The sequence below is a fragment of the Eleutherodactylus coqui genome, chromosome 1 (genome assembly GCF_035609145.1).
Source record: "Eleutherodactylus coqui strain aEleCoq1 chromosome 1, aEleCoq1.hap1, whole genome shotgun sequence".
Lineage (NCBI taxonomy): Eukaryota > Metazoa > Chordata > Amphibia > Anura > Eleutherodactylidae > Eleutherodactylus > Eleutherodactylus coqui.
Genome location: NC_089837.1, coordinates 436107899 through 436115199, shown reverse-complemented (window position 1 = coordinate 436115199; position 7301 = coordinate 436107899).

Sequence of the window (7301 nt, the reverse complement as noted above, 5' to 3'; positions counted from 1 at the left end):
TCACTGCGTTTTTCACATGCATAAAAAAAAAAAAACTAAAGCAAGTCCAAGAGATGCCAGTTTTGTCACAACCCACAGAAAACGGTTAAAAAAATGGGGCTCTCTGCATTGTAGAAGATGGATGTCGAGATATTTCATAAGTTCTATAAACCACAATATAGAATAAAATAATGAAGTAAATAATATGCATCAAAGGTAACTCTAACCTGAGGGTGGTATTCATTAGACGGTCCTGGCAGTTCTGCATCTAGGTCTGTGTCCTGTAAAGACAATATGGGGGAAGATTATATACAAGTCATAAAAGTCTAAGTCTATAAAAAGTCTTAAATATCTTTTATGGGTAAAATGAGAAAAAGTATGGCACTTTCTTCCAGAAACAGCGTTACTTCTCTCTACGGACTATGTCTGGTATTGAGCTCAGTCCAGTTCACATACCTCAAAGATGTCATCCAGGTTAAATGATGGTTGTGGTGATGGTGGTTCACATACCATGCTTGCCAATAATGAACAGAGGGTGATATTAGTCAATTGAACAGAGGGTGAAATTAGAAAAACATAGCCTCTTTCTTCCAAAAATAGCACCACACTTGTCCATTGGCTGTTTTTGGTATTACAGCTCAGTCCGGTTCACATACCTCAGAGATGTCATCATCCAGGTCAGATGATGTTGCTGATGGTGTTGGTGATGGTATTGGGGAGGTTTCCATATACTCCTATAATGAAGAAAGGTTAAAATTAGAAAAACATGGCTGCTTTCTTCCAGACACAGCACTACTTTTGTCTATTGACTGTCTGGGTTTACAGCTCAGTCCAATCCACGTACCTCCAACATGTCCTCCAGGTCTATTAATATAAGTGAGGGTGATGGTGCTCTTATCATGTTGTCCTATAGTGAACAGAGGGTAAAATTTTAAAAACATGGCTATTTTCTTTCAGAAACAGCACCACAAATGTCCATAGCCTGTCTCTGGTATTGCAGCTCAGTCCAATTCACATACCTCATAGATTTCAAAAAGTTGAGATGTTGGCGAGGGTGGTGGTGATGTTTTTGCATTCTCCTATGGTGAACAGAGAGAACAGGGAGATCAGAAAATATAACTATAATGTACCATATGTGAAATACTAGAATATTATATGGGTAAATGACACACAGGACATACATGCGTCCCGCTGTATAACCCACATCTATAGTGACTGTATTTGGCCCATGAATGCCATCACTTAGAGTAATGATATATCAGGGTTTATATTTAAAGAGTAACTTCACTTTCAGTTATAAGTTTGGTATGTCATAGAGAAATCAACCAAAAGTCACATAGAAAAGGAAAATACAAAAAAGACACAGAAAGTGGACAAATACTAACCAGCATGCTAATATGAAATAGAAGGGCAGGTAGAAGCACCGCACCCCTCTGCATGCAGACAGCCATACTGATAAATGGAGGAGGGTTGTACCGCCAGCTGGGAATAGGCCACTACACCTCCAAGTTCTGGACTGGAAACCACGATCCAACGTTATCGACCACTACACTGTCTCATGCCTGGTGGGCTCCCTAACTTGAACGCTGCCAGGAGAACTTACCTCTGAAGTTGTTGCCACTAAAGAACTGGCGGAGGTAGGCCCTGCCATGAGCCCTACCGTTCACCTTTGCATTTGCCCACCTGATCGGACTGCTCCCAGGGCATACTCCCCTGCAGGGTTTGGATGGCAGGGAAACGCGGCTTGGAGGGTTTCAAGAGTGGGACCCTGTAACAGCCAAGTACAGGGTGGGTCCAGTACCAGCCAAAAGAACGCGACCTGGAGGCTGATCCTGTACCAGCCAGGATGCGGACAATCTTCTTGCTGGTAAGAAGTAGGGAGGATGTAGAGGGTGGCACTACTTCCAAATAATGCTTCTCCCATCTGCATTCCAGTTAACCCCTTCACTACCTGTCCCTTCCCTCCAAACCTCGTCATGTGGGCTTACCCATAAGTCCTCCGACGTTTTTATTTTCTGATGGAGTTACAGCACTCCAGAGGGGTACCCTGGGTACTTGACAACCGTGAAGAGCTGGGAGGGTTAAGTGTTGGCTCGTCTCGGCGGCACTTACCAGGCTCTTTTCCCTGAGGGATGACACCTAGCCAAGGCCAGATCAGTAGGATTGCAGGCCACCTTCGACACCCCTAGGATTGGGAATGCCAATAAACAGAATGATGGGGGTAGTAGTTGTTACGAGTGATGCCACCGTTCCCACATACCGGTGTGCTACATGGCGGAGAATGAACGCAGACACTGGTGTAGTACCTCGGGGCCCCAGGAATGGTTGTGGCCCAGAATAAACTTTACTTGAAGTAACTTTTGCAAAACAATTATTTACAGTAATTCAAGTACAATTCTTCTCAGTGCAGTAGAACAGAGATCAGAGGTCAGGGAGGATACACGGGATGAAACAGGTCCTACAGTCTGCGTTTTTTGTCAGGTATCGCTCCTAGACTTGGAGCACTCCGGAGGAGGAAAGGGGGTAGGGGTAACTCCACAGACACTCTGGCAGCAATTATTTACTTTAGAGATTAACAACCCACACTGGAGATGTGTGGGTGTGACTAAGTAGCGTACCTCTACATGGTGATCCAGACTTTGTACGGCTGCGTAAGAAAAATTTGTTACTTTGGGCTAGTACCTCTGCACTGGGTCTCTCTATACAGAATTACTTATGAAGGCTCTCTCTAATGTGTTTTGGGTCTCACTCCACTCACAATCAGACTTCACTCGCTACGGGATATCTCTCTTTCTCCTCCATCTTCACCATAAGGAAGCTGAAAGTGCTTCCATGTGGCTCTGTGTTAGGTAGTCGGCAAGCTGGAACTCTCTGAACATGGACTCCTTTCCGGCTCTCAATCACTCCTATTTATACCCTCACTCACACAACATGACATGACAGACTGATACATCTACATGCAGGCAATGATTTTAATGGAGTTAACCTCTCAAGCTCCACAGCTGTGCAACACACACTGGATATGACAAGACAAGTTTGCACAGTGCATCTTCATAAAACAAACATTGATGACATTTATGGAGGGGACCAGGATGGTGTGCTGGGCCACTACAGATTCAGCTTTAAATGTTCACTGTACTTCTAGAAGTTGTGTGAATTTTAAAGTTAAACTAACACATGTACAATGCACCTGTACACAGATTCTTTGGGGCTGGCCTCATGCAAACTGATGTAAAGACTGAAATGCATTTTTAATAACATTGCTTACAGTGTTCATATTGGCTGCAGTCCTGTTTTTGGTGGTTAAGAAGATTCCTCCTTTATTTGATTGTGTATATACTGAGCAATATAATTTTTTCAACCATATAGAGAGGTAGGCGTACGTCCTGGGACCAGTACCTGAGCAAATATATTTCACAATCCAGAAGTGGTACCAATGGATTTACAAAGAGGCCTTATAAATATAAGAGACTGCTGCAGTTTCTTGGAAGGGTGGTAGATGTGGCCTTGTAAGTGTTTTACACATTTCTATTCATTTTCTGGATTTTGATTTTTGAAATTTTGCTTCATTGATAAATCACTATGTGCCCTAAATTCTCATAAAAAAGCGATATTTACCTACTAGTTATCTTGTACCCTTTGTACTGCACCGACATCTCATGTACAAGACCCTGGCTGCCTCCTTGACCCCGGTTTCAACAAAGTAACTCCACTCCTGCGCCAGATTGTGACAGTCATTTTTCCTTCCCCCCATTTGCATAAGTTTCCCGGAAGAGCATGTATGGCCTTATAAGTCTCCTCAGTAGGTCTCTCCCTAAGGAGAAACCATACTCTTCCCAGCCTATAGCAAGCATCATTGGCTGATCTGCTCTTGTGATGTGCTATTCCTGTCCATATACCTACTAATAAAGAAGGACGAAATGCGGGTTGGGCCTAATGGTCCGCTCGCTACATGCCAGGTAATATGTTGCTTTCCAGTGTTCTTTATTGCTGGTTCCATCTTGTTGTTACCTACCTCGTCTTTTTGACTATATAGTAGTGTAATTTGTACTGGCTTTGTACTTGTTACAAGGTTCATAGAACTAGCTGGTAGTATATACTGTATATCTGCCATTTATGGTACTGATTCATACACATTGGTGTGCTATTCATTTACAAATTGTTTAGATATATATGGAAATAATTTTTAGTGATTGGTATTTTTGCATCTTTTTTGTGTGTTTTTTGGTATTTGCTGGCATGTAATTTTCTGTCCTCCTCATTTTTTAGTGAGACTTTGTGTTTGGGATTTATTATGTGATTTTAATATTGAGTAATAAAGATTGTCACTTTTATGAGATCTTGCGCTCAATTCTTCGTAGGTAGATGTTTATGTACATAGATGTTTATAGAGTATTCTCTATATTACTGAGTGGTAATAGATTTGGACCTATGTTGGATGGTATCCTTTTGGACATATCTTTGTGTGCACATGTAAACAGCAAAGAGTCGGGATCCTTCAGTAGGTGCAGATGCTAACACTAAAAGGGTTGTGCAATTGTAAACGATCGATGGCCTATCCTTAAGATAGGCCTCCAATAGTAGATTGGCGAGGGTCCGCCGCCTGGGACCCCCACTGATCAGCTGTTCATTTGGCCAATGTGCTCAAGCATTGAAGTAATTTCTGCAGGAAACAGACAGCTACGTTCCCACTGCAGTGGCCGGGCTTGGTATTACATGCATTAGAATCAATTCAATGGGAACTCTGTCTGTAATATCAATTCTGGTCACTGCAGCAGGAATGCATTGAGCTTATTTCTGCAGAAAGCCAAGTGCACTGACCCAGTGTAGAGGCCCAGAGTTAACGGGGCCCCTCCATAAGTATGTACGTGTTTGTCTCATGCCTTTGTATTGTCAATGTCTTCTATGTGTATGCATTTGTGATGTGTATTGCATCTCTGCAGCACTGAATGGGTTAATGTCTGGGTTATGTCTGGGAAATGTATCATGTTGCAAGTAATGTGATCGCACTACGTATATGTGTTTGCAAGAGGTTCTTTAAGAGAGTCAGTCTGCTTCTGGTTCTTCTTGCAAGTCAGTCCAAGTCTAGGTCTGAGTCTAATATAGTCTGGGTTGGAGTCTTGGGAAGACAGAACCTTTTAGTGAGTAGGAAAAACTGTGCCTCGTGTTCGGAGGATCCCAAGATGGAAGAGGCTGAGCGATGGCCGACTGATTGCCCTGGGCACATTTCACCTAGGAAGCCTCGGCAGTACAAAGTCATGTTAAGAGTGAGAGAAGAGCTGCCATGCAGCGCTGAGTGCTACTGCGAAATGTGAGTGTGTATCGGTAGAGAGCTGGAGAGAGAGTGAAGACAGTCATCGGGAGCAGAACCCCACAGATAACTGGGACTGTGGATTCTTCTGCCATCCTGTGAATCCTCCCTGACACACCACTATTCTGTTTGGCACCTGTGCTTATGATGTAAAGTTTGTGAACTGTTGACCGTTTATTCAAGTAAATTTGTAGAGCTCTTGAATGGACAAAATGATGAAGACCCCCCCCTCCCCAAAATGACACCATTTTGAAAACTAGACCCCTTAACAAATGAATCTAGGGGTGTACTGCGTATTTTAACCACACAGTTTTTGAATGAATCTAAATCAAGCAGAAGGAAAAAATTATGAAATTTTTTTTTTTTGGCATTTGTGTCAATTTAAAAACAGTTGGGGTTTTTTGTATAGCGCACATATGAACGAAGACTTTGACCCCAAAATGGATACCCCTATTTGTCCTTTATTCAGAAACATACCCATTGTAGCCCCAATCTGCTTACAGGACCCATGGCAAGGCCTACAATGGAGGGAACATCCGTTGGCTTTCAGGGCATAACTGAATGAATTCCAAGCTCCATCGCTCACTTGTGCAGAAAAAATATTAACTTCCCTGGGACTTCTTGTAAATTACGTATTACAGGTAGCGGTCTGCATAATGTCAGGCTCACACGGCCGTATATGGAATCCTCTTGCGGAGGCCCGCAGCGGATCCCAGCTGTGAGCCCGGCCTCGGCCATGCGTATGGCCGCGTAATGTACTGCGCATAACTGTATACTGACGCAAGCGGTCGTACGCAGTACTGCTTTTTTTGTCTGTTTATATTCTCCGCACCGTCTGGTAAGCGATAACGCGGGTACCCACAGTCCGTACACAATATAACTGCATATGGGCTGTGGGTATATCCATGACCATATAGCACAACGAGTTCTATGTTGCAGATATCTGCGGTAAGATAGAACATGCTGTGTTCTCTTTTCTGCCAGTGCATTACGTAATTCCAACCCGCTAATGTGAGCGGAATTGTGTAATTCAATGCATTTGATTGATCCACTTATTACCGCGGATCAAACGCATGTGGAAACCACTATTTCTATCCAGTCGTGTTTGACCGACCTAAGGTAAATTAAAGCCCAGACACCTAGGACATAAAAACACATATGGGTTGTCACCAAGGGGTTAAATGTCAGCAGGCATCAACTTTGTAATTAACACCAAGGACAAGTATAGCATGCAAGTAACCAATGCGGCTCCTACGGGGCTCCATGAGAGGAGGGGGGGGGGGGAGTGTTCCATCGCCTTCTGGGTGAGAACCTGTATAAGACTCATCTCTACAGTGAGAATGCATTATTAACAACCAAGGGGTGAAGAATTCGCCCAAAGGGCATCAAAAGGTTTTGGAGGAAGCAACTTCTGTTCTGGGTGACAAACTTGGTACCATAATGAGCTCATTTTTATCTTTGCCATGGGGGCGCTGTCTCTTCCATGTAGGTTACTGATTAACATGAGATAAAAATGACTTTGGCCTCTCTCACATGACCGTATTTTCGCAACATATTACGCGCACATTTCGCGCTCGCAGCGTTAAACCTCCATATATTTAAATTGTGTCTCACAGAAGCATATTTGTTTTACGGAATTTGTGCTCGCAAAAACAAACGCAGCATGTCCTATTTTCCAGCGTATGACGTGTGCGCCAAATTCTCCTATTGAAGGGAATAGGTGCATAAAAAACACAGCGTGTGCGCAGTTTATGGCATTTTTCACGCAGGTTGCTAGGAGACTGGGAGTCACAGAGTTTCTGCACACAAGCTGCTGCCAACATGTCTCCTGTTCATATGGGGAAGATAATTGCCCTCACGGAGGCAAAAATTGTAATCTGGGACTCAAACGCTGCTAAATACACAATCAGATTTGCTAAGGACAGAGCTTGGGAAGAACTTGTGTCAAAACTGCCATGCATCGCACGCACCTATCACACTGTGCGATGCTGCCGCTGGACCCATTGAAAAC